Source organism: Equus caballus, chromosome 1 (genome assembly GCF_041296265.1).
Source record: "Equus caballus isolate H_3958 breed thoroughbred chromosome 1, TB-T2T, whole genome shotgun sequence".
NCBI classification, from domain to species: domain Eukaryota; kingdom Metazoa; phylum Chordata; class Mammalia; order Perissodactyla; family Equidae; genus Equus; species Equus caballus.
Window position 1 is genome coordinate 182,892,093 of NC_091684.1, and position 18,795 is coordinate 182,910,887.

At 39.0% G+C, this 18,795-nt stretch overlaps 1 protein-coding gene across 6 annotated transcripts in view; it reads left to right on the forward strand.

Moving 5' to 3' along the window:
* Positions 1 to 262: 262 nt before the first annotated feature.
* Positions 263 to 18,795, forward strand: part of ARHGAP5 (Rho GTPase activating protein 5) — a 128,311-nt gene continuing 109,778 nt past the window's right edge. For 2 of the 6 annotated variants that reach the window (XM_023623619.2, XM_070241716.1), the window contains exon 1: positions 13,504 to 14,027. The gene's annotated coding sequence lies outside the window, so the exon portion shown is untranslated. Of the gene's footprint in view, positions 409 to 1,153; positions 1,329 to 1,512; positions 1,686 to 6,132; positions 6,289 to 6,762; positions 6,937 to 13,503; positions 14,028 to 18,795 lie in introns of those variants that run through there. The other 4 variants (XM_070241696.1, XM_070241722.1, XM_070241707.1 and 1 more) reach the window with 3 other exon arrangements.

Below are 18,795 nucleotides of genomic sequence, written 5' to 3' on the forward strand. Positions count from 1 at the left end.
GCCCTGTGGGATGTTAAGCCCTCCACGCTTCTAGATTGCACATTTGTGAGGGCCGGTCCAGTAGGCGAGCCATGCTCAGGTGTCAAAGAGGCCCCATTAAGGGAGGAGAGGATACAAAGTGGGGCACCAGCCGTGGCTGAGACAGACCTCACAGCTAGACAATGCAGGTGGGATTCAAATCCAGTACCTTCTAATTCCGAAGTATGATGTCACTGGCCTCACGCCACTGCTCATCTGGCCTGGGGGAAACACTGCAGGCCTGGGAGCTGGGACATTTGCCTCCAGTTCTGGGATCGCTGCTGCTGGCTGCTTGATTTCGGCAAACCATTGAATACCCGGACCTCAGTGTCCTTACCTCTAAAATAAGGATACTGGACTAATTCATTATTTCCCAAAGCGTGTTAAATGGTACAGTAATATTGCAGAATGTTAATTAACAGGTATAGTTGAGAAGAAAGGCTTTTGTGGCCAAATAAGATTGGTAAATGGAGCTAAGCAAAGTTATACAAATTTCCTCACTGAAGGATATCTCAGAATCTTTATAACGTATTTTACATAAGATCCTTTATTTGAGAAACATCTCACAGAACTAGGTTGTTTTTTATGCTAGTATTTATTGAGCACTTACTATTTGCCAGGAATCATGCCAAGGACTTCTCATGTATTCTTTCATTCATTCATCTTTTCAAAACAATATTTGTTGAGCTCCTGCTGTGTGTCCCACATTGTTCCTGGCAATGGGGATGCCTCCACGAACAAGACAAAGTCCCTGAATTTTACTTGGATGTGACGTAGACAGAAGACAGACAATAAATAGGTCAACAAACCAGAAAACCGGCATGCATCGTCTCGCCTTATTCTCACAACAGCTAGTGAGACAGGAACTATTTTCTCATGCCCATTTTATGAATAGTGAGACTGAGGATTAGAGAGTTTAACTTACTTAAAATGATAGAGGTGGAAATGCCAGAGCTAGGACTATATATGCATTAAAGTCTGTTGTAAAAATGTTGTTGACATCAGGTGCACAGAGTTGGGTTAATCAGTATCCTGGGTCCATTATATACCTTGTCATCAATCCACGTTCGGCTCACACCCATAACCGCTACGGTCTCAACTGCTCTGCTCTATCGTCTCTTCCACCATCCTGAAGGCCAGTGCTCTGCAAAAAATCGGTTTGAGAAAGAACGCACCAGAGAGTCTGGAGGAAGGATCTTCCGGCGCTAATGAGACAGCGGCAGCAAAAGCTCTTGCTCATACACACAACAGAGAATCGGGACTCAAACGGTCGAGAGGTGACGGTATCGCTAAGTGCTGCGTAACGTCTTGTGAGTTATGCCTCTCAACGATTCCGAACAGACTTACATTATTATTCTCTTCTTACCATAATAATTACATTTTTTCTCTATAAACAGTAAATGATGTTTGTGGAAGTTCTTGCAACTTGAATAATGTAAGAAGTAACTTGTCAGTGATAAGCTGATTTTAAAAGCCTGTACTTTTTCTTGACAGCTTCCTGTGAAGAAAACCAAAAATCCAGGGCCCCATTTTAATGATCCTTCGGTCTGTGACATCACTATCAGAAGTAATAAAGTAGGGAAAGAAGGATTATACTTTCTGTGTATGGCCTATTGAAATGGTCAGGATGGTGAAATGCTAGAAACAATGAGAAATATCCTTTGAAGGTATGAACTATTTGTATGTAGATAACATTTTCTTAAATGCTTTGCTATTTTTACCGTTAAAAGATCCCTCTTAAATCTCAGTCTAGATCTAATCTGACTATAAAACTTCCCAGCCAAAAGGAACTTGAGAGTTATAGTTTATATAAAGTCCCTACAGTAGATGGAAACATCACACACACACACACACACTGTTATGTTTTAAAAACTGAGTGACCAGATTTGAAAAATGGAAAAAGGAAACAGATTGCTCTTCCTGGAGATTTTCACAGCAAAAGGTTGCAAGCAATGAAAACAGCACAAGATAATCTTAGAAAGATGGAACCCCAATTATCTGAGGCCTTTGGGACCACATCCCCACTGGGATCTAAGAAACCATATCAGGAAATTATGGCAGAATGATTCCTTCTGCTCCTGCTGATTGCCATTCAGCTGAGTCATGTTCTTTAGATGCAGGTTAGGAAAAGGGATGGGAAGTGAAAAGGGAACAAGAGAGTCAATGTGTTGACCATTCACCATAGACTGTGTGTTTTTTTAATATATAATCTTCTTTAATAGGGCTGAGGCAGGAATCACGGAGCTTTGATTTCTGACTAAGACTCAAGTAAGGGTGACTTAGAACGTGTTGGAGGCTATGCTGGGAGAATGTGGAAAGCCCCAAAACTCTTATGACTTGCCACTAACCCCTGGGGCCAGCCTCAAAAACTAGTTCTCTGCTTCTCCTCAAGACAACACAGTCATCTGTGAGCAACCTTTTTTGAATAACCAAGGTTTCATCCAACATGAAGTAATTATACAATATTCAAGTAGATGATCAAGGGAAATGCATCCCTGGTTCTAAACAGCTCATGATGGAAAACTAATTGCAGATGATCGCAAAAAAAAAAAAGGGCAGGTTGTGCGGTGAGTGAGATAGAAAAACACATTATAAAGCAAAGGCCATCTCATTTGGTCTTTGAAATTATTGATTCCTGGGCTCTAGTTAAGAGGAAGTAAATGTTAAAGTTGCAATTATCATCTTGCACAAGGAGGAGGCCATTTTCTACCTCTAGAGGAATTCTTTGGATGCTCATGCAAAGTCAGAAAGAAGAGGACAAACCCTTGCAAAGGAAACATTTTGCCTATCCTATTAGAATAAAATCAGAATTAGAACTGCTTTCTAGAAATTCCTGGGATAGTAAAGGTCTGGTGTTCTCTGTTTTAGAGGGGATTTAGTCCAACTAGCCTCCTACGCTTTGATGCTTCCTACCTCATTGTCACCAAGCTTAGACCTCCCAAGGTCAAAAGCCTACCTCTAGTCTGAGACAGCCCACTTTTGTACCAGAATGACACAAACAGAACACCTCCCACTCTAAAAGTCCAGAGGTGGTCATTAAAAGGAACTACCTGTGATAAGTACAGGTGGCTAATTTTTCCCTTCATTAATTCATCAAACATATATTGAATAATTTCCACATCTCTGCTAGGCCTTGGGAACACCAAAGTGAATTATACCTTGTCACAGTACAGTCACATCCAACCGTAGTATGGTAGTTAATGAGGGAGATACACGATCTGTGAGCACAGAGAAGAGAAGCTTAAGAAGACCTTAAGAAGTCAGTGAAAACTTCCTCAGGTTGCCAAGCAACAATGACTATGAAAAGGGGATTCAGAATTGAGTAAAAATTTCGGTTTACGCATGTTGTTCTCTTGGTGTCCAAGTATGCAGAAACCCCTTTTAGAAGCCTACCATACACTTTTCCCTGAATGCTGTCACCCTATGCTATGATGGGTTGAATGACTCTGGCCCTGAGGACCTGTTGGTGGCCTGTTATGGAATGAATGCTTGTATACCCTGAAATTCATATGTTGAAGCCACACGCCATGTTGTGACGATATTAGGAGGTGGGGCCGTTCGAAGGTTATTAGGATCAGATGAGGTCACAAGAATGGAGCCCTCATGAATAGGATTAGTGCCCTTTTAAGAGTCATGAGAGAGATTACTTCTTCTCTGACATGTGTGACAAGAAGTCAGCTGTCTGCAACGCGGAAGATAGCTCTCACCAGACCCTGACCATGTTGGCACCCTGATCTGGGACTTCTAGCTTCCAGAACTATGAGAAATAAATTCCTGTTGTTTATAAGCCACCCAGTCTATGTATCTTGTTATAGCAGCCTGAGCTGACTAAGACACAGCCCCTTGCTCACCCTCACTTAGTCTTATGGGTCACATTGGTTTTGGGCTGTCTAAATCCTTTTCCTGGCTTGGTGCAAAGGCAGTGCTGGGCATAGGGCCAACTGAAGAGCTTGGCCTTCATCACTGTCTTTTAACCAAAGCACAATGTCAGCTTTGACTCTTTTATTATGCTGATAGGCTGCACGAATCAAGTTTAACATTTTTGTCCTTCTATTCATTTTCTATAGCTATCATTCTTTTGATATCCCATTACTTACTTCTTCAGAAGAAGGAGTTTTTTTTTTTTTAAAGATTTTATTTTTTTTTCCTTTTTCTCCCCAAAGCCCCCCGGTACATAATTGTATATTCTTGGTTGTGGGTCCTTCTAGTTGTGGCACGTGGGACGCTGACTCAGCGTGGCCTGATGAGCAGTGACATGTCCGCGCCCAGGATTCGAACCAACGAAACACTGGGCCGCCTGCAGCGGAGCGTGCGAAGTTAACCACTTGGCCACGGGGCCAGCCCCAAGAAGAAGAAGGAGTTTTTATCCAAGGTGGCAGGGGTGGTTGAGGAGAAGAAGCTGATTGCAAAAGATTTATCTAAGCAGAGATTCACGTAAAATCAGTTAATATCAGTTCAACAAAAAATTAAATGTCTATTATGTGCCAAGTATAGGCAACTTAAATTTGGGGTATATATCTTGACATATATGCAGATAAATGAGTGGATGGTTGGACGGAAATGGATGGAAGAACAGTCAGATGCCTCTGCCTTCTAGAATCTCATCAAAAGGAAAACAGTTCACACCCCTAGTGGGATATATGCCATAGCCAGAGTTGTCACATTGTCTAAACCAAGACTGCCAAGTATTGGCATGCTTATGTGGATAAGCTGATGGAATATTTGAAATTGAGATTGCCAGAGAGCTAACACTTAAGTTCACTCTCCCTATAACACGAGACAAAACAAAATCTTAAAAGAACAAAATAATTCTGACCAGGAAAAGAGGGATGTCTACACAAAGGAGTTGATATGTGAGTTGGCTGTGAAAGGTGAGCAGGATTATTCCATCAAGCAGCCAAGAAGGGCAGAGCATTGAGACAGAGAGAACACGTGAGCAAGGGCACCGAGCTGGGAAATCCTGTTATCCAGCAGTGCTGGAGAGTTGGGTTCTGCCCTGAGGAGCAAGGAGGTGAAGCTCAACAAAGGGATTAGGGCTGAGGGTGAAGGAGTCTTGCTCTGGAGAAAATGAGGAGTCATAGATGAAGTGATGCTTTAAACCTGAAATGGGAAGGAGGACGAGGGAGTCTGACAACATATCTTGAGCTCCAGAAGGCCAGAAACCGTGTCTTCAAGTTCAACTCAATTCCACAAGTAAATACCAGAACTTGAAGAAAGTGGCCTAGTGTCTAGTCCGACAGCCTTCATCTCCAAATGAGAAAACTTAATGACTTAAGTGACTCACAAAAGTACTCAAATGACTCATGTGCTATTTAGTGATGAAACCAAATTCCTCCTTTTCCATTTACCATCTCCGGCTTTAGGCAAATTACTTAACCTCTCCAAGTCTTAGTTTCCTCATCCGGAAGATAGATATTATTGTGATGGTTCAGTGATAATATACATAAAGTGCTTAGTAACATCCCTGATATGTAGGAGGAACTCAATTAATGTTAACAAAATTTTTATTAACAACGAAAACAACAACTAGAATACAATCGAAGTTCCCTGATTCTGTCCAACGCTCTTCTCTGTAAGCCAGTAGTGCCCAATCCTGGCTGGTCATCTGAATTGCCTAGGGTGTTTTAGACTGTTATAAATTTCCTGGCCTACCCCAAACCTACCGAAAATGAATCTTGAGATGGTTGGGGAATCTGAACTTTTGAAAAGCTCCCTAGATATTCCTGACAATAAGAACTGGGATTAGAAACAACTGTCTATATTTATTGCCATTCAAACTTTATTTTCTTTGTCTTTGGATAAGAAGGTGGAATCATTGCCCATGGTTCAGTCCCTTCAATGTAGGTGTAGGAGCCTGGGTTAGGGAGAGGGGTATTGCACATAATGCTGGGGTCCCAGGAGGTTAGAAACACGCATCCGTGCTCAAAAGAAAGGAGGGATTAGACCGCAAGATTGGAAATGGGATATTCATCACTGTTGGAAATGATTAATTATGCCCAGTTTTGCATATACATTTGCATGCTTCTTAATATAACATATGCAAATACATCTTTAATAGCATGACTTGTTTGCCAATGTTGAATACTAACTGTAAATAATTTCTATTTTTTGTAGTGTTTAGGAAACTTCAATATGGCACTTGCTGGCAGACAGTTGCTGTCTCCTGGATTTAGAAACATATTAAGTAATCGCTACGGAAACATTTTTCACTTACTACTAACAAAAAAGTCTAGACAACGATTTGTGGTTTTCTATGGAAACAGAGAATAGGTAAAGCAGGAATAATTTAAATTTATGGAAAACATTTAAAATATGGCCTATCATTTCCTTTTTTCCCCTAAGTTTTTGCTAATACAGAACAAAATAGGCCATTAAAAGTTTCACCCCTTTTTTTAGGATCCTAGCTACTTTTTCTGATGGTGTCACCAACAGCCATCAAAAGGTGGGCAACAGAGTAAAGAAGAGAGAAAATAACTAGGGGACCTGGTAGTCAGCACCAGGAAATACTGATCACTGAGTAACCACCTGTTGGCCTCTCCTCTCCTTGCCCTCCTCTTCTCCCCGACTCTACCATTGAGTCCATTGTTCTTAGTCTGTGTAAGAACCACAGAAACTCTTGTTTGACCTGCAGATTCCTGGGTCCCCACTTTCAGAGTTTCTGATACAGTCTGTCAAGGGGTGAGCCTGGGAATCTGCACTAATAACAATACCCTCCCTCCCCGATCAACCCTGTGATTTTGATAGAGATGGTCTTCAGGATATACTTTGAAAAACACTGTCCTGGAAACTCAGCGTGGCTCCTGGGCCAGCAGCATCAATATCACCTCGGAGTTTATTAAAGATGCAGAATCTCAGGACCCACTCCAGGCCGACTCAATCAGAATCTGCATTTTCACAAGATCCCCAGGTACATCACAGGTATGTTCAAGTTTAAAAAGCACTGGTCTAGAGGAGGCATCTTCTTCACTCTTTGCGTGTATAAACCTATTCATTTTCCACAGCCTTCCCTTCCTAAATTACCTAAGATTGCTGGGTTCTCAAGGTGGGTCCCCAGACCTACTGAGTCCGAAACTCTAGAGGGAGGGCCCAGCAGTGAGTGTTCTAGCAAACCCTCCAGTCCAGGTGATGCTGATGCATGCTAAAGTTTGAGAAGCACTGGCGTAGTTAATGTTATTGGCCTGCATTTTAAAATAAAGTTCATCGGAATACTCAGTGTCTTCTGTTGAGTCTAACAAATAGGCCAATGTCAATGGATATATAGCAAATCACAGACTCTTGCTTCATGTTGTTAATCCCCTAGAGCAGTCAATACTACAATATCTCCTACCCCCTGCTTCACTGGTGAAGAGGGTGCTTTGACTGACGCCAGTGTTGGAGGTGATCATCTCTTGCAGTAATTAATGAAATGCCAAGATCGGAGAGCAAGCTGGGCAGCTGTGCTGCATAATGGTATCAGGGGATGAGTGGCCCAGACAATTGAGTTTCAAATGAAAAATAACTTCCTGATTCAAATACCTGGGAGGTTACAAATTAGTATTCTCCACTTTCTGGTGACTGCGCTGACTGGAACAGCCTGAGTGAAAATACCAAAGTTAGATGATGCTCAAAAGAGAGGCCCTGAATGTGAACTGGGGGGTGCAACATGGTAGAAAGGTCAGGGAAAATGACTGGACTACCGAGCAAGTCAATTGAAGCTGAATACATCCACCTTTGTTTCACTCTTTTTTGGACTTTCCAATAGATTGTTGTACTCGACGCCTAACCTAATATCAATCAGCTGTAAATTAGTGGTTCCTGTTTCTCTCTCAGCCCCTCTCTCTATGGCATCTGTCTTGGGCTCTCTCTGTCTCTCTCTCTCTCCCTGTATCTCTTCATTACACTCCAGGTCCTGTCTCTCACTCTCCCTACCTTCCCATCTCAATCTGTTTAATGAAAAGATTCAGCACACCTCCCAGGGGTGGAGGGATGGGAGTGGAGGGGGGGCAGTGAGTGGGGAGGAGATTTCAGTATGGCCAAAAGCAAGGAGGCTGCCAATAAGGTTTTTGTTGATACTGCTGATTACTTTTTCTGACATTGGAGTGTTGCATGTTATCCTATCTCTGCTCCATTTTTTAAAAAATTTGCCATAGATTATTATCATGCTATTTCTCGATGGGACTGGAGTACTAGTTTATCAAAATGTCAGCATAAAGACCAAAAGTCAAGCAAATTTGCTGCAATAAGGAGAGGCTGTAAATTTGCTGTCACTTAAGAAATCCTCTTGAATTCAAAGTGCAAGGCTAGCTGAAAGCATTTTTTGATAATTGTGACTGAATGAGTGTGAGGTTAACCCAGTGTGCATGCACTTTGATCTTGTGCCTTGTTGAATTTCTCAGTTTTAATAATTGCGGCTATTATTTGTGCTAAATTGCAGGAGCTGTGCTATCAGGGAACGCTTAAAATATAAGGTCAGGTTCATTTTGCTAATTTCATTTGTTGAAACTCACATCTATCCCCTTTTTATTCTTTTTAACGTTAATGATGATGTACCCTGGAATAACTTTCTTCTTCAAGTCTTAATTACAGTTTGGTTGAAATACTGAATCATTTTAACGTTGAAAATATTTGGCAAATAAGCCTGATAAAAGTCTTATGAAATAAACCTTATGAAAGTTCTCACTGTGTCTTGGATATAAGCACAAAGAGATGAAGCGTGTGGAGACAGACTTTTATCTTCTTGGAATTTTAAGTCTTTCTGCAATACTCAAAACAGCGGAGTCACGGAAGACAAAAAAAAGAAAAGATTTCCTCAAATCTAATTATCAAAAAGCAATTCATCTTGCCTGAGTATTTCAGTCAACACATCCCTGAAGCCACTTTCTCAATTCACCCTCCTGTCTGATGTATGGATTTTTGTGTGTTATCATTTGGAGAAACCTCTTAGCATATGGCAGAAAAAATGCTGTTTTGCTAATTTTATGTTTTATTTCTTAATGACCTACTTCTCTGCAGCAGCTTTAGTGGAATGGTCTAAGCTCCTCTGACTTTTTTGAGAGTCCTTTACTCTGTGGCAGTGACTTAGCTGGGAGAGAGCCAAGATGTTTACATGATTGGGGTGGGGGTTGCATCCGCCTCAGCTTTTGCCACCTTTGCAGAAAGCTTACAAATTGTAGGCACTCAGAATAAGTGGCATCATTACTGGGTGCAAAATGCCCTAAGGGTTTGGGAGTGATTTAGAACTCTAGGATTCAGTGAAGGCAGAGGAAGATAGGGGCTCAGGTCTGAAGCAACTGGATCCAGTAGTAGCACTGAAATGTGACCTTGGGTAAATCACTTGACCTTAATTCTTTACCTTTAAAATAAGGTGAATATGTGCATTTTCCTTTTATTGAAATGCTGCAAGTTATCCGGGCAGTATTTGCCAAGCACAAGGAAATCTTTTCACTTTAAGACAATTATTTTCCATAATGTTTTGCAAAAGATTACTTAACACAAGCAATTTCAGTCTAAGATTCTATGAAAATTGCATGTGTCATAGAGGACATCAGCTCCTAAATGAAGGGGTAACTGGCAGAATAATTATTTCATTTCCCTAAAAATGAAAAGATGGGATGGGCTCTTTGGAAATTTGGTCTTTCGAAACTAAAGTTGAAATTGTGTGAACAATCAGTATTTTGTAGCCTGGGTCGAATAATCGTGGCTGTATTAGGATTCCCATCGAATGTGAATACCGTTGGTGAATCAGTAAAGCAAAACAACTGAGTTCCACTGAGTTCCTCCTATATAATAACCATGTTATGCACTGCTGGGTTTCCAGAGCCTGACCTATAGTCCTTGCCCTCCAAAGATTTACATTTTTGACCAGCACCCTTCAATAGAACTTTCTATCGTGTTAGAAATGCTCTATATTAGTGCTATCCGATATAGTTGACATCAGCTACTTATGGCTACTGAGCAATTGAGATGTGGCTAGTGTAACTGAGGAACTAAAATTTTTAATTTTATTTAATTTTAATTAATTTAAGTTTAAATAACCACATAAGGCTAATGGCTACCTTATTAGATAGCCATTTTACTTATTTATTCATTTATTTATTTATTTTTAAAGATTGGCCCTGTGCTAGCGTCTGCTGCCAATCTTCCTCTTTTTTTTTCTTCTTCCCAAATCCCTCAGTACATAGGTATATACTCTAGTTCTAGGTCCTTCTAGTTCTGCTATGCGGGATGCCACCTCAGCATGGCTTGATGAGTGGTGCTGGGTCAGCGCCAAAGATCCATACTGGTGAAGCCCTGGGCTGCTGACTCTGAGTGCGAGAACTTAACCACTTGGCCACAGGGCTGGACCCCTAGATGGCCATTTTAATCGAAGACAAAATTAATGCCCATAAAACCATTAGTGACCACTCATGGAGGTATATAAAGAAATTGTTGTCTTGGATGGAGGGGAACTCAAGCTGAGCCTTGTAGGCTAGGATAAGATGGAAGGTAGAAAAGAGAAGAGCGGATGTTCTGGGCAGAAGGAATAATAAACCAATGACCTAGGGACAAGAAGAGCCTGGTGCTGGTGCTGTTACTGAACAGTTAGGAGCTCACCTTGATGGCAACTAGTTAGGAGCTGAAGCTTCCTGCTAGAGATGAAGAGGAAAGAAGACTGGTGGGAGGAGGGGGGAGGGCACGGAGGGAACACCTATCATGTACCAGGCACTTCACATGTATAACATAATTTAATCCTCACAACCAACTGACGAATGGTTACTGCTTTTATCCTTATTTTATGCTCAGGAGGAAGACTCAGGGAAGTTAAGTAATTTCCCCAAGGTCATAAACTGGAAAGTAGTGAGCCAAGTTTTAGAACCCAGGCAGCTTTCCTCCAGATGCCATGCTCCTTGACCACCTCACTCCACTCAGTGGTTGAGAATTGGAACTCTGGAATCATAGCACTTCTGTCTCTATTAGCTTGGACTATGGGCATCTATAAATTGAAGATTACGTGAGATATTGCATGTAGAGCACCTAAGAGTTCCTGGCACATAATAAGCCTCCATGAATCTTTGCCTAATCTTATTACATCAAAGAATAGACTGAAGAGGCGGCAAAGAAATTAGGGCTTACTTGAATAGGCATTAGGCAACCATTGCAGTTTCTTGAGCTGAGGATGAACATGTTGAAACTGTTATAAAGGACAAAGGACAGAAGAGAAGAGGAAGAAAGACTGAAATCAAGGAGGCCTCCAAGAGGCAGCTACAGTCTTAACTAGGTCTGGAGGCTTACATTCAACAGATGAAAAGAATTCAGTTTTATTTTTCCCCTAGAAACAAAAGTAATACATATTGATTGGGAATAATTTTAAAATTTCAGAGGCCAAGGAAGAAAATTAAAATCACCTGTAATACCACATCTAAGAGATAATCACTATCAGCATTTTGGTATATATTCTTCCAGGTCCTCATGTTTGTGTGTGTTAATTCACTTTTTAAGTATGCCATATTTACCTACGGTAAAATTCACTTTTGGTGTCCTGTTCTATGAGTTTTAACAAACACACGCTGTCACGTTACCACCAACTCAATCAAGATACAGAACAGTCCTATCATGCTCAAAAAAGTCCCTTGTTGTTCTTATAGTCGATCTCTCCTCTTATTCCCATCTCCAGCCCCTGGTGACCACTGATCTGATTTCTGTTCCTATAATTTTGCCTTTTCTGGAATGTCATCTACATGGAACTATACAAGATGTAGCCTTTTGAGTCCAGCTTCTTTCACTTCGTATAGGCATTTGAGATTCATCCATGTTGTTGTGTATATGAGTAGTTCATTGCTTTTTATTGCTGAGTAATAATTCATTGCATAGATGTACCACAGTTTGTTTCCATTCACTAGAAGGACATTTGAGTTGTCTCCAGTTTTTAGCAATTTGAATAAAGCCACTTGGAAATAAGTTTCATTACTCTTGGGTAAATACCTAGGAATGGGATGACTGGATAATATGTCAAATAAATGTTTAACTTTATAAGAAAATGCCAAACTGTTTTCCAGAGTGGCCATATCACATTTTCATTTCCACTAGCAAGTGTAAAGGCTCTGGTGGCCCCACATCCTGACCAGCACTTAGTATAATCAGTTTTTTTTTAAAGCCACTCTAATAGGTATGTAGTAGTATATAATGGTGGTTTTAATTTGCATTTCCCTAATAACTGAATGTTATTCAGTATCTTTAGATGTGTTTTTTATCTTCAAATAGAGAAAATTTTATTTCTTCTTTTCCACCTGCATGCCTTTTGTTTCTTTTTCTTGCCTTATTGCTTTGGCTAAGACCTTCAGTGTGATGTTGGATAAGAGCAGTGAGAGCAGACATCCTTACCTTGCTCCTGTTCTTAGGGAGAAAGCATTCAGTCTTTCACGATTGAGTATGATGTTGGCTGTAGGTCTTTTGTAGATGCCCTTTATTAGGTTAAGGAATTTCCCTTCATCTCCTAAATTGCTAAGAGTATCACAAATCGATGTAGAATTTTTTCAAATGCTTTTGTGTGAAGATTAAGATTATCATATGATGTTTCTTCTTTAGTCTACTGATACGGTAAATTACATGGATTGAGTTTCTAATGTTGAAACAGGCTTTCATTCTCAGGATAAATTCCACTTGCTCATGATAAATTATCCTTTCTAAATGTTGTTATATTTGATTTGCTTGTGTGTGTGTGTATGTATCTTTTTTTTAAAAACAAAAACAGGATGGTACCATATATACTGGTTTGCAATCTCTTTTTGAAAACTTATATTTTCTTTAATCTAAAAGAAATACATGTTTGTAAAGTAAAAAGTTCTTTCTGATTACTTCAGTAGATTTAATTTTTTTTTGCTATGTTTTCTCTTGGTAGAAAAGTAGATAGCTATTATGCATATTTTGTTTCAGGTTCATTAAATTAAAAAACTGGGATGAGAAATTTCCAGCCCACACAAGCCAACTCTTCTAATTAGCTGATAAACTTTGAAAAGAACTGTTTGCATTTTTGACAAAATGTGAAGAGAAAACTGCTCTAAGTTTTGAAAGCCATTATAACTTCTGAGAACAAAGGGATGAATATAGACTCCTGAAATCCGGGTACTCATCAGGAATCCGGGGAGTCCAAAATCCATATCTTATGATCGTAACTTTAAATAACCTTAATATACAACAGAGACCTCTGATGTTTGTAAAGAAAGTTTTCTTCCTTCCATTAAAAAATACTTGTGTAGATAGATACAGATGTAAATATACATAGGTATGAAGAGACAAAGTCAACAACCTTTCAATAAATTTTATTCTGAAGCATTTTTTATTTTGAGATGTTTCTTCCCTAGACAAGTAAGTTTTTCATTTTTTGAAAAAACAGAAATCTGAGTGTTTTCTACTCCAGAAACATGCATTCAAGATTGATACACACTGAGTACCCACTTTAGGCTTATTTTTAGAATTCCAAGAATCTGCTTTTTTCCCAAGTTTTATTTTAGAAAATGCAATCTAGTTACTCTTCACATCCTCATCAAGAAAATGGCGTTGCTTTATTTTATATGTAAGACAGAGCTCAAGATAAATGGTAAATCTTGCCAAAGGCCTCAAGGATTCCAGGCATGAACTTTGGGAGGAGTTAAGTTTTTCTGGGTGTCCCTCATTCCCGGTCTGGGGTTAAAATGAGCCTGGATCTCTTGAAATGTTTGCATGAGAAGATGAACTTCAATGTTTGCATCATTTCCCCTGTTTTACACTCTCCTCGCATAGACCACAGCTGAGAGTTTTAGAGAAAAGGCGCTTTCGGCAAGTGCGAAGTGGTATTGTCATGTTGCTACTGGAGCTGTCTGTGAGAGCCAAGAGAAAAGGACAGAATAAAAAGGAAGTAAAATAAGTCATAGTGAAACCTTCTCCCTCAGAGGAAGGAAAGCAAACAGTGAAATATTGCTTTCTCCTGGCTGCTTATTAAAGGGGAAATTTGCCTACTGTGCTGGAAGATTCTTTTATTCATCGTTCTGTTGATACGAAGCATGCAACTTGAGGTTTGTTTTTGTATGCATAACCTATTCTGTTTCTTACAGTGAGCTCTACTGACAGTGAGTATTGAACAGAGTCGGCATTTGTCTGATTAGAAAAGATGTTGATTTTTTTAAATCATTTAATAATTTAGACTAGACCAATTCCTTGAAACCGTTCAATTTAAACGTTTGTGGCAAAGTCCACTCCAATTTCTGAAATATATGAAGTCATTATTTATATGAGAGCAGAAGTCTTATTTTATTTTTAATATGGACCAGTTTGTCTGAAATAGGATGCTATTTGCATACTTTGTGGAACTTACATAATTTTTTCACTTTCAGAAATGTTTAGGTAGAGGATACGGTAAATTATTAACTATTATAAAAACCTCAAGTTTATAGGTATAGAATAGTAGTACCGTATTACACAATTAAATACCCCACATTTTATTTTCATAAGTCCAAGGTCATTGGTCTAAATTACAATTATGTAATTTCTGTTATGATTGTTGGTGATTGGTATAATTTGGCTTATTATTTCCTAAACAATGGAAGTTGGCTGGGACTCAAACTGCAACAAATGCTTTTTATACAAGAAGAGCAAGGAAACTGAATGCTTTTTTCTTTTGTCATTCATTACGTTGGGTTGCAATTAATCATAAATATTGCACTGAGGGCATAGAAAGCTTTATTTATTTTCTAGGATCATCTTTCTTGAGTGGGATAGAAGGCAACCCCCCAGAGAAAAATAAATGATCATGTTTAGAGTAACATCACATTGACTGACTAATTGGGAAGATAGTGGGAAAATCCCACAGGAAATGGTCTGGAGCCTGTGACTTTTATAGTCAATACTCTTCTTAGACAGAGCAAACATTCCTTTTAATGGCATAAAAATCCATTTAAATGGAAAGTACCATCTGCCCAACCTTCTTATCTGATCACAGGGTCAAGAATAACCATTGCCAGATAAGGAAATAATAAAATGTTTCATGAAATGGAGGATGAACTTGTGTCTAAACAGTAAGAGTGCAATTACAAATTAGGATGCTGCCTTTTGGAAAGGCACTTGTACTTCTAGGCAATTTAATATATTAAGTAATTTAGTAAAATCTTCTTAGCCTTTCCAATCTTTTCCAGTAATTTCTTTGTCTATTGTGGCTACAAGCTTTAAATAAATTGATGATAAGAGAACTTGGCCATTGTCACTTTCCAAAGGCATGGAGATCTGTGTGGGTACAGATAACACAAAAGCCCCACAACTCAGAATAGAAAAGTTAGGGAAGAAAATAGTGTCTACTATTTAGCTGTGCACTCTAAGATGTTAGGAATTGCACAGGGCTCTTGGGATTTCCTAGCATCTGTATTGGGGCCGAGGAACCCGGTGCTCCCTAGAGATGACAGTTGGACTGTAAGGGTCCACAGCTGAGGAGGTGTTGCTAGGACGTCCCAGGCTCAGAGTTGGAAACAAGTTTCCTCCATGAGCCTCAAGCCAATGAGATTTTCCCAGTAAAAGTGATAAGAGTGAGAATTCCGTCTGTCTTATGGCTGCTTGCCACAAATTCTAGGTAAAGGGCTGCCCCATCTTCCCCAACCTCTTGCGAGAAGTTTTTTTAACTTGGAATGTGTTCACAGAGGTCATAATTCCATGTCCCTAAATGTTGTATCCTCAATGCCAGAAAAATTCCTATTGAAGAGAATAATATATTGGTTAGGGCAAGTCTTCCACACCAATATCACATTCCAAAATTAATAGTATGGCTTTTGAAGTACTGAATGAAATAAACTGCCTTTGGTGTGGCACAATGTAGCATACATAAAAACATAGGTTTCTTATTTAAATCTCATTTGAACATTTTATGCTGCTCACCTTAGAGATCGTCTCATTTCCTTGGCAACTAATGGCAGGTAGGCAGAGACAAGCTGATCACTGTTGCAGAGCTAGACTTTGTGGAAACAAAAGAGGCCGTCTGTTTAGACCTGTCAGATCTGGAACCCAGCTTCCTGGGTTCTATTCTTACTCTGACATTACCAGCTATGAATGCTTAAGCAAGTTGCCTAACTTCTGTGGGTCTCAGTTTCCTCACTTCTAAAATGAAACATATAATTATACCGACCTCAAAGGACTACTGTGAGGATTAACCAGGATCATTCCTGTCAAATACTTGATAAATTTTAGCTGCCATTATTATTAATTCATTTCATCTACTTTGATATTCCTTCTTCTGGCCTTTCAGACACCAGGATTATTCAGAACTATTATTAAGATTATTTAGCCTACCAAAATTATGAATGCCTAAACAATTCTCCAAAAAGCTATGTACTTTTTAGATACAATATAGACACATTTCCAACAAAGGTTGTCTCTCTGTGTTTCCCTCAGCATTACTAGATATCCTTAGACCATCATTATACCCAAAGTTATTTAAGTGGGCCTAGAGCCTCTAAGAAATTAGGTAAATAAACACAAAGTTTGGAGGCCAAGTAGCATTCCAATGATTCTGAAAGTCACAATTACTCATGATTATAGAAGTCTTGGCCCACTGGGGACATACTCTTCTCATTTGTCCTAGTTGAGAGAACTCTCTAGTTCCCGCACCTTTCAGGCTCACAGAACTGTTTTTTCGTTTCAGAAGATACAGTAAAATGTGAAGGGAGAGGGTGCTCGAGCACTTACGTAGCCTGGTGCCCACCTGGTCTTTGATAACTCATCAGTGGTTTCGTTCTAGAGTTCATATTTTGTGTTACGTGTGGATTAGAGGTTATTGGCTGGAATTTTTTTTAAGCCAGAAAAAAAAAGTTACTTTAGTTTTCTAGGTCATAGCAATTCATGAATGTTATTAAAGATTAGTATGGAATATAAAAAATTGTTTTCCTTAGAATTCTTGACCTAAAAAGGTAACCTTTTCATTTTAACTTCTGAGCTTAACTTGCAATACAAGTAAATAGACTGTAGCAATACTATATTCCTTAGCTGCAGCAGAAAACATTTTATCTTTCTTGGATGCTGCAAAATCATAAACTGAAGAAGTCAAAGTCAATTTATGAACTCTCCAAGATCTTGCTAAGGAAATAGCTAGAAAATGGGCAGAAAAAGTATATTTATCCTTATGATACATGCAAAATAATCTCAGAACACTTCCCTAGATGACTCTACTATGCCATATAGGCTATGTAAGATTATGAATGCATTGAGTTTACTTAATATGATGCTTTTGGGACTGCGATATAATTGAAAGCTTTGGAGAGAAAACTAGCATCAGTTGAGTTGAAAAGTTCCTTTTTAAATAAGAGCTGTTAAATTATACTGCAAAATGCTGGGGAAAATATTACACACTACGTAAATGTGAAATTAATGTCTCCCTCAACATTGCTATAACTAGTGCGTCTCAACCTAGTTCATAATTGAGTGAATTGTTTCTTGTGTTTCTGGTGATTCAGATTTCTCGTGTAATAATACGTCTTTTCCTTGTTGCTTTCTGTAACCAAATTCTGCACTAGACTAGGCTGTTGGAACAACCAAATTAGTGCCTCCTAGAAAGTTGTTAGTAAGTCACAGAGCAAGGCGGACTACTTCAAGGGAGGTAAATATGTACACAATTTTCTGAAAGCGTAACAAGTCTGCTTCATGATTTTCCTCCATGAGTTAGAACCATGGTTCTTTCACCAGGGGTCTTCCTTCTCTTTTGTAACCTGTGACTTCATTTTGTGTGACTCATTTCACTTGTTAAGTTTGTCTCCATGGACGCCAACCATCCAATAAGCCTTACTTTGGCCATTTTAAAACAAGATATAAATCAACACTTTTCAACCTGTGTTTTCAATATCCAAGGGTGTGTTGATGTAAATCAAGGAGTATCTTTAGTTCTTTAAAAACAAAGTCAAAATAGCTTTGGACTTCAAGACACTACTGAAAATTAGAATGAATGATTGTGCAACAAATTGCTTTCTAAAATTTGAAATACTATATACTTGAAGAATTCTTAGTATTGATGCAACTGCCTGATTGAAGAAATCGGTTGCTGAGCAAACAACTGAATTCTCTTTAAAATATAGGTTAACTTATACCTGCTTCCATCTTTGGATTCCCATTCCCTTCCCCCAAACTCATGATATCTGGAGGCACTGTGTTGATATTATAAAATTTATGAAGAAAGTAGACTTCGTTTCTTACATTTTACCTTTGAAATGTCTAGGTTCTATAGATCATTATCATTAAAAAAATTGGCTTTCTTCAACCAAACAAAATCATATATGTGTGATTTTAGAAACTCTTCATTTTAAAAATGAAGAAGCAAAGGCACACAGCATTTAAAGGAATTGTTTGAGTTTACCCAACTAGTTAGCAACAGAGATCTACCAAGAACCTAGGCCTCTCCCCACCAATAGCATATATTTTTTCCCCACTACATCAGACTACTATCTCATTGGCCTGGCTCCATATGTCTTAGAATAAAGCTAGTGACAAGACAAGGAAATAGTAAATTGAGAATTGGCAATTTTGGCTAAAGTCTGTGATGTCGTTTCTCAAAGTGTGATCTGAGGATCACCTATATTAATTACCTGGATGCCTGTTAAAAATGTAGATTCCTGGACCTTACCCCAGACCTATTGAAATTCAATCTTCCAGGGGTGAGACCCAGGAATATGCAATTTAAACAAGCTCTCTAGGTAATTTTTATGTACGCTAAGGTTTGTGTTTCACAGGCCAATGACATCCTACGTGTTTCACTAGAATGTTATTTAACATGTTTTAAAGTGTTATAATAGCATAATATATTCCCATTTGAGA